The sequence below is a fragment of the Perca flavescens genome, chromosome 8, assembly GCF_004354835.1.
Source record: "Perca flavescens isolate YP-PL-M2 chromosome 8, PFLA_1.0, whole genome shotgun sequence".
NCBI lineage: Eukaryota > Metazoa > Chordata > Actinopteri > Perciformes > Percidae > Perca > Perca flavescens.
The window spans coordinates 3,112,039-3,121,412 of NC_041338.1; positions in this window are offsets into that span (position 1 = coordinate 3,112,039).

The following is a 9,374-nucleotide window of genomic DNA, read 5'->3' on the forward strand; positions in this document are numbered from 1 at the left end:
CGTCTGTGGTTCCTTTAATGATCTTGAATATTATTATGACGTTTCCATTTCTCAACCCATTTCATACACAGAAAGTCATTAAAAGTCATGGAATATTTATGTCAAAGTCTTGGTACAGTGTGTGGGAAAAAAAGTCCTAAAACATCATAGTATAGTATGTCGAAAAATGTTATTAAAGTAATAGTATAAAATGTCGAAAATATCATAAAAAAGTCATAGTATGTCGAAAAATATAAAAAGTCATAGTCTGTCTAAAAATATAAGTCATAAAAACGTTATAGTATTTCCAAAAATATCATAAAAAAGTCATACAGTAGTATAGCATGTCGAAAAAGTGATGAAAAGTAATAGAAAAGTATGTTGAAAAAAGTCATACTATAGTATGTCAAAAAAAGTCATAGTATGTTTAAAATTCTCATAAAAAGTCATACTATAGCATAGTATGTCGAAAAAAGGCATAGTATTCTATGTCAGACAAATCTATGTATAGTATGTCTAAAAAGTCATAGTATAGTATGTCGGAAAAAAGTCATAAAACGTCATAGTATAGTATGTCGGAAAAAGTTATTGAAAGTAATAGTATAAAATGTCAAAAAAGTCATAAAAGTCATAGTATGTTGAAAATTCTCTTAAAAGATCATACTATAGTATGTCAAAAAAATCATAGTATAGTATGCCGAGAAAATCTTTGTATAGTATGACAAAAGTGATACAAAAGTCATAGTATAGTATGCAAAAAATTGTCATAAAAGGTCAGTCTAGTACGTCGCAATAATCATAGTATAGAATGTTGAAAAAAGTAATTATTATGACGAACAAAATCAGTGTAGTATGTTCAAAAAAAAGTGACAGTATTGCATGTAAAAAAAAAAACGTGGAAAAACATCAAAAAAAGTCAAAGATAGTATTTTTTTTTCCCAACATTTTTTAGGTCAACATATAGCATGTTAAAAATAAATGGTAGGCTATAGCACATAAACAAAAAATCAGAATGAGAAAGGAGTTTATTGCCACAGTAGTTACCCTACGTGGAATTTGCCTTGGTTATTGCTGCATGTATACACAAACATATTAAACATTAATTAAGAAATAAACAAAGACAGAAACAGAAACACATATATACAAAATAGCTGTTTAGTATAAGAGAAGGAGGCTGAATTGGTTGAGTGCAGAATGCAAAGAAATATATACAACGTGCAGTGGGTAGATGTATAGTCCATGATGGAGGTTAGTGCAAAGTATGGGGACTGGGGATGTGGGGGGGGGGGCGGGGCGGTGCAGGGTTAAGAGTCAGTGTCAGTGGGGATCCGGGGGCTGATTGCTGAGAGGAAAAAAAATGTCTTATGTTCTGATGCTTTGGTCCTGATAGACTACAGCCTCCTGCCAGAGGGAAGGGGTTCAAACTGTTTGATTATTAAATATATATGATTATTATATTAAACTTGTTTGCCCTGTACTGCATATATCCCTGTTCTACCGATTGCATCTGAAGGGAACATATCTGTAGAAACTCAGTATCTGTGGGGCGGCTCAGTTGGTGGAGCGGCCACCTATGGGTTCAGCTCCGACCTGCGGTCCCCCCTTTCATGTCTTCGGCTGTCCTATCAGGTTTAAGGCCTATAAAAGGCCCAAAAAATAATCTTAAGAAAAAAAAATAATAAAAAAGTATAAATAAATAAAAAATAACTCAGTAGCTGTTAAAACCCAACCCTTCCCCTTCATCCAAATGTTGTTTCTTTTCATATTCTTCGTCCCCCCTCCAGCCCCGCTGCTGTGATAACGCACCAACACACAGTGGATGACCTGAAGCTCTGATTCATCATCTCTTACACATCCGCACATTAGATCTGCACCACATTGATTTTCTCCTCGTGTTCTCTGCAGCAGTCTGAAGAAAGATATTTCAGCCCACAGGGTCATTTCCCACCTTGCTGCTGAGAGAACAGATTTCTACTGAAACAGAGTACAGTCACTGATGTTTCCATCTCTCCTCTCCTTGTCTCCTCTCCTCCTCTCCTCTCCTCGTCTCCTCTCCTCTGATGCCAAGGCCAGGGTTGTATGTTGAATGTTTTTATTGTAGCCCTGAATGTCATTAGCCTAGTTGTTGTAGGCAACACAAAGTTTAAAGGCCCCATGGCATGAAAATGTCACTTAATGATGTTTTTTAACATTAATATGCGTTCCCCCAACCTGCCTATGGTCCCCCAGTGGCTAGAAATGGTGATAGGTGTAAACCGAGCCCTGGGTATCCTGCTCTGCCTTTGAGAAAATGAAAGCTCAGTTGGGCCAATCAGGAATCTTCTCCCTATGAGGTCATAAGGAGCAAGGTTACGTCCCCTTTCTCTGCTTTGCCCGCCCAGAGAATTATGCCCACCAATGAGAGAGAGACATCATGGCTTTCAAACGATCAAAGTGGCAGTTGGTCAAGGCCACACCCCCACCCTCCACCTTGCCCCCCCTCTCTCCTCCTCAATAGCATTTAAAGCTACAGACAAAGAAATGGCACATCCTAAGGAAAGCTCATTGTGGGACTGGCTCTAGTGGCTGTAATTCTGCACCAAGGCTGAATTTCGAAAGAGACTTCAGATACAGTTAAGGGACCACTAAGGTCTATATAAAAGAGACTTCAGATACAGTATTAGGGGACCACTAAGGTCTATATAAAAGAGATTTCAGATACAGTATTAGGGGACCACTAAGGTCTAAAAGAGACTTCAGATACAGTATTAGGGGACCACTAAGGTCTATATAAAAGAGACTTCAGATACAGTATTAGGGGACCACTAAGGTCTAAAAGAGACTTCAGATACAGTATTAGGGGACCACTAAGGTCTAAAAGAGACTTCAGATACAGTATTAGGGGACCTCTAAGGTCTATATAAAAGAGACTTCAGATACAGTATTAGGGGACCTCTAAGGTCTATATAAGAGACTTCAGATACAGTATTAGAGGACCACTAAGGTCACATTTCGGCAGGCTCCATGAACCCATGCCAAAAAAAGGACTGCGCCCCCCTAATTCAGGATTGCAAAGGCTGACAAAGAAAAACTTTTCAGGACTTTTAGTAGACCTCATACCATGCAAGTATAGTAAATTGGGTGATTGTGGCTTGGGTTCATGGAGTCTTCCGAAATGTGACGCCCCCCCCCTAACACATTGGGGAACATTGCTTACAGTTGTGCGTACGCACGGTTTTATAAATCCGATTTATTTTTGGCTTTTGGGCGTAAGTACTGTTGACCGCGAGGGTCGGATTGAAAACCCAAAAACAAAGAAATAGCAGAATCCATACTATTCCTTGCTTTACAACATATATAACGTTTTTAGTATCAACAGAATAACTATATAAAAACTTGAATAGATGTGTTTTGAAAAGCAAACTATCATTTCTTAGAGTTTGTGTGTGTGTGTGTTGAAAAAAAAACCCCAAAAATGAACATATATCTTGCTTACATGTTAATCTGTTTTGCTTACATACTGATCTGTTTTTGCATTTTATGACAGAAAGAGCTTTCATTGAGAAACTGTGAAGAGGGCATGGTAGGGCCGGGGGTTTCTGAGGGGAAGGCAAAAAAAGGGGTTTGCTCGGCCAAGCGAGCGACGCGACGCCTCAGTAAACTGCCACAACCGGTCGACAGTACACTTTTAGTAAGGATCCTACGCACAGTTTTATAAATGAGAGCCCAGCTTATTATTGGTGGGGAATTAAACTCTTGATTTTACATCTCAGGGTTTAAACAGCACCATCACACACCTAGATCTGGTAGATACATGAGGGCCAAACATCCATGTTCATATGGTTTCCACCCACAGCCATGAGCCATGAGCCTCCAAATTATTCAGTGACGTATGCACACTCAACTCCAAAGCGATTGAAAGGGAATTAGGTGCATAGTGTTGATACATTAAATACACCAAACAGTGAACATGTAGGCCAGCACACACAAGGGAGATTTAGGACTGCGCTGACATACAGCAGCTTATATAATATACTGTAAAGCTCTTCCATTACTGCCATGTTGGATATTTATAGACAGGAACAAGCATGAATAATGCACCATGGGATGGCGGGGGGAGTGTAGTGTGTGTGTGTGAGTACATAAAGTGTATGTGAATCCATTCTTTGCCATTAATGTTGACCTTAGGCATGTCTGGTGAAACAGATACAAATTTAAGACGCTACACAGGAGGGATAGAAATGTGCTTCTCAGCATATGCAGCGAATGGTGTGTACACACCATTCGCTGCATATGCTGAAGAAGCACATTTCGTTACTGTTACAACGTTACTGTTGGTCAAATTGGAAATGAAGCTGTGCATCTGCTGTGGAAGGCAGTGGATCAATGTCCCCACTAAACCCCTGTGAGGTTGACTGGGGGTGCATAGATTTGAAGAAAAAAAAACAACTTCTGCAATGTTTTGCTGTTGAACATTACATTTATTAACAATGGTTTGACGTGTTTGTGCCTCATTGGTGGGTATGTCTAAAGTGTAACCGATGTGTAAACCCAACGGAGCGTTGATGTGTGTAAAGACTAGTGATCAGAGCAACCATCAGAACCTCTACTGTAACAAACCCTTTGCGACAGGACTGCTAAATGCCAAACATTAACTTCATCAGCTAGCGCACAGTCAATGTTATAAAGCCATCTCTTTTATATCAGGGTGCAGACTATAGTTCATCCTCTGTTAAAGAACCCCAACCTGGAGCCCTCCTTGCCACAGAACTACAGGCCCATTTCTAAACTCCCTTTCTTTTCAAAACTTTTAGAAAAGGTTGTTAAAAGCTACTTGTTAAAATAATGTAACTGCAAAGGGTGTTTGATCAATCTGAAACTGGTTTCTGTAAACTGGATTCCACTGAAATGGCTTTCCTTATTAATGCCTGACTAGGTGTCCATTATCAGGAATTAATGGACAACGAGTCCAGAGAGTCCAAGGACCGGAAGCCTATTGGGAGACTATTCCAAAGGGGCTGCTGACTGGAAGGCATGATGTCGGACCCAGAGTCTTAAAACATGTCTGAGATAAAAGCATGTATTAGTGTGTCAATTTCATTTGTTGGCACAACAGACTTTCTTAGTTAACCCTTGTGTTTTCCTCGGGTCAAATTTGACCCGTTTTCAAAGTTTTTAATATCAGGAACTTGGGTTTCTTTCAAGCAAATTGCCTAAAAATAACATGGATGCCATACACTGTTCTTCAGGTAAAATGAATGATTACTTTCGTCGAATATTTGTTGTTTTATTCAATTTTTTTTTTTTTTTTTAAATGGTTTCAAGACAGCATCCTGACTAAACTTTGACAGGTCTGTAGTTATACATCCACATCCTCGGATCTCAACTATTAGTCAAAATAATTCATAATTCGGAAAAAGGCGACAATAACGGTCTTAGGTTGATTGGCTATGAATTAAAAAAAAAAAACATTGAAAAGAACAACAAAAACGTCGGAAAAAACGACAAAAGTTGATGGTTGAATGGAAGACAACACAAGGGTTAACCTCCCCGCTTCTTGCTAAATCCCAAATGGTCTCCTAAGCCCCTCCCCCCACAAGGGAGAATGAATACGTGTGCATGAGCAGTAATTGACACGCAGTTAGACACCCTGATTGGTGCATCTGAACAGGGAGCGGTGGATTTTTGCAAATCTCACTACAGGCTGTAGGGGGAGCCAGAGGAGCCAGATTCTTTTTAAATAACCTGCTTCATGTAGTTCTACTGGAACATAGGGTCAGTTTCAGCAAATATGACAGAAAGTTAGTTTTATAAGTCTTACCTACTGCACCTTTAAGTTCAAGTGGCTCATCAGGTTGAAATGGAAAAAAGCTATATCTCAATGTTCACTTGTTTCTGTTGGACAAAATGTTTTTTTTGACAAGGGGATTGCTGTAAAGATCTCCGAGACATACAGTACTTACCTTAAATGAACACTGAACTGAACCTGCTGGGAAGTCCGAACAAAAAAATGTATTTCAGACGTAATTCAAACAGAGAGAAAAGTCCTGAGAACCTGAACATTGCTGCTGCTGTTTTTTTTCTGGTAGAGGTAAATTAATAGATCCCCTAAAGTTACTTTGCAATCCACCTTTTCATTTACTGCAATAATCTTTATTATGTTCAAGTTTTTTTTCCTCGTCAGACAAGTGATGTTTTAAAAAAAAGCCACTGAGGCATAAAAGCACAATAAATAAATGTTGCGCAAAAGTAGGACATGCACTCATCACCCTCTTCACTTTCAACAGCTATGCAGAGTTTCAAAAGTGAGTCAGTTTATTTTCCACAGTAAAAACATACAGTATCTAACATTTTGTCCATATCATTTAAAAATCCTCAGTTCTTTCAAAAACACTTTCCTTCTTACTTCTTCAAATTCTAAAAACAGGTAAAAAGTATATTTTTTTTAATATCTTTTCATTTCTGTGCAGTGGCTAAAATCAAACTCCAGTCAAATTAAAGTCACAGAGAGTCTTCACGAAAGCACCTTCAACAGTTGGACAACACCAGCAAATATTGTATCACAGAGACAATACAACATATCAGCCATGATATTCTGTGTCCTGCAGAAGTCCTGTTCATCCATTTGGTGCCATGTTTTCATATTGTGAGATAGCTGGCGTTATCTCCGGCATGTAAAACATATCCCACACCTGTAGGACAAAGTCCCACCACCGCTTACGAATGCGTTGATCAATATCAAAAGTGCATAGGAGTTACAGAAACATTAAGGGTTCAGCTTCTGCTTCAAACGTCTTTTTGGCAATGATGGTTTCTGCAGGACACTGTACACAAGGCTGTTCTGTGCTTCTCATATTTGTCCTACAAAATACACAAATAGCATCATGTCCCCTCCCTGATGCGACACCAACAGCCCAGTGCCACTTCACTTTCACACGGTCCTTCAACACTAAAACATGCTACTGGAAAAACAAATGGAGTGCATGTGCAACTTGCAAAGATGTTAAAAACGGTCATATTAAATGTGCATTGGAATTAAATCCACAGATCATGCTCCCAAATGTGTTTCCTGTGCCTTATCTTTGGACATAAAAGCATCGACAGAAATGATTGGAAAATGTCGCTTTAGAGCTCAGCAAAAGGTCTGTCTGGCACTCGAGAAAGGCAAAAGTAAGAATTACTGTGATTTCACACACTGTTACTGCGTCTCCACATGAGACCCAAGGACACCATTAAGTTAAAAGACTATGTAGACACTATGGTTTGGAGTATATGTCTCCACCCAGAACTCATCACAATCACCATCAAGTGGTGTATGTTCTGGCACTTCAACACTGAGACAGCAAACTACTGTGCTTCGTCATGGCAACAGTTCAATTATTAATGAGGAATAAACATGATTTTCAGTCACGATGCAATATGTTTACAGGGCCTGTACTACGAAGTTAGCCTAGAAATCTAGACGCACCCTAGCGGCAGCAAATGTAATTTGCAGCCAGGGTCAGTGCTAGCAACTCTCCGTTGGCTTGCGAGCTGGAAAAACCAAACTCTGGTCAGGCCAGTCACATCGTGTATAGAGTCGGTGGGCGGGGCTTAACGTAATGACGGTGGAGTTGCAACGGTTCGGCGTGAATTCCCCGCTACTTGAAAACAAAGAAGATGGCTGCTGCTGCTGGCAAACAGCGGTCTTTGGAATCGGCTTTGGCCGCGACTCTGGAAGACTTGGAGTTCAGCTTTTCTTTGAGAAAAGAACAAAGAACGGCTCTGAAGTCATTCTTAAAAAAGAAAGATGTGTTCGGAGTTTTGCCGACCGGATACGGCAAAAGTTGAATCCATCAACTAGCCTTGCTCTGGTTGGTTGTAGTTCTATCCTATTACGTGCAGAGGGAATTTGAAAGACAACCGTTTATCCCGCCCCTCAGATTGAGCGCTGCCAATGGTGAGTTTCCAGACCCAACATCTGGATGTGGGTCTGGCTCGTCAGGCTACTACGAAGTAGGATTTAGGGGAACTTCAGGGTTAACCGTGGGTTTTCTTTCTCATGACGCTGGTTTACTTTTTACCAGGATAAATCACCATGGTAACTGGTGCTGAACAGCTCAGGTATAAAGGGTTTACCTACTGACCAATACACTGTCATGGAAGATGGCCTCCCCACCATAGAGTTTGATGGTGAGAGGGGAGGGCAGGCAGAAGAAGACTAAAAGAGACGTTTTCAAGAAGCACTTGATACTAGGGTTGGGTATCGTTTGGATTTTTACGATTCCGATGCCGAACCGGTACTTTTAAAATGATTCCAATTACTAAACAGATTCTTGAAAAACTGAAAAATGACATCAAAGAAAGGCTCTTTTATAGATGTGGTAGCCATAATATGCTTATATCTCCGTTTTGGTTAGCCCAGAGGGAAAATATGGCATTTTAAAAGTAGCCTACATTTACAGTAGACCGAGAAAAGACAGAGAAAGTCTGATATTTTTACATCCGTTTCGGAGAGACAGAGCCAGACCATAGTGGAACCGGGTTTCGGTACCCAACCCTACTCGATACACTGTCCTGTTTGGAGCCGTGCATGCTGCCACTTTCCTTTATACAGTGATATTAGAAAGACCTATTCATTCATATAGTCACACAGTGCAAATGGCAGCTGTGTTGCTGTTCTCCTGGATTATTATTTTCTCCCTATATGTCTAATATTATAGCAATTTGCTCTACTGCTAGAAGACTTGTCCATGTTTGATTGGTCATATGCTGCAAACCCCGCCCCTTTATTGTGAACATGCCCAAGGTTAGATTCATGGACTTGTGACTGCGGTTGTTCAGGTTAGTGAAGCCAGATAACCAAAAGATATCCTAGATATGCTTCCTTCAACTTTCAACAATATTAAAAGACATTTTTTTCTAGTGTTCCAGGCAAAATAGAGTACAAAAAGATGTTTGTATGTCATTTAGACACAAAAACATTAATAAATGACATGTTGATGTTTGAAAGTCTCTAGGTTTTGATATAAATGCAGATATAAATGTAATTTTAAAAAAAATGGATCTAATATTGCACCTGTCAATACAGAATGAAATATTCCGTAGCCTATTTTTCCCCTCAATACTGCCGACGTTGTCTTTGCTGTAATCAGATCAGTATATATTTATGTTTAACATATTATTTCATTTTATCAATGGGAAACACACATGTGTCCAGACAAGGCCAGCAGCAGCAGCGCCGCGTCAGACACGTTTCTGGTGTGTAAAGACGTAGAAAAATCCACGCAGCTGACACGCAACAGAAACGCCACGCTCACGCCACGCAGGCAGTGTGTAGCCTAAGCCTTAACATAGCTAACACCACTGTTGTTCAGAAGTGATCACTTGTAGCCTGCCATTTAGTCCGTTTGCTGTTCTGTAGTGTTGTCTGAATG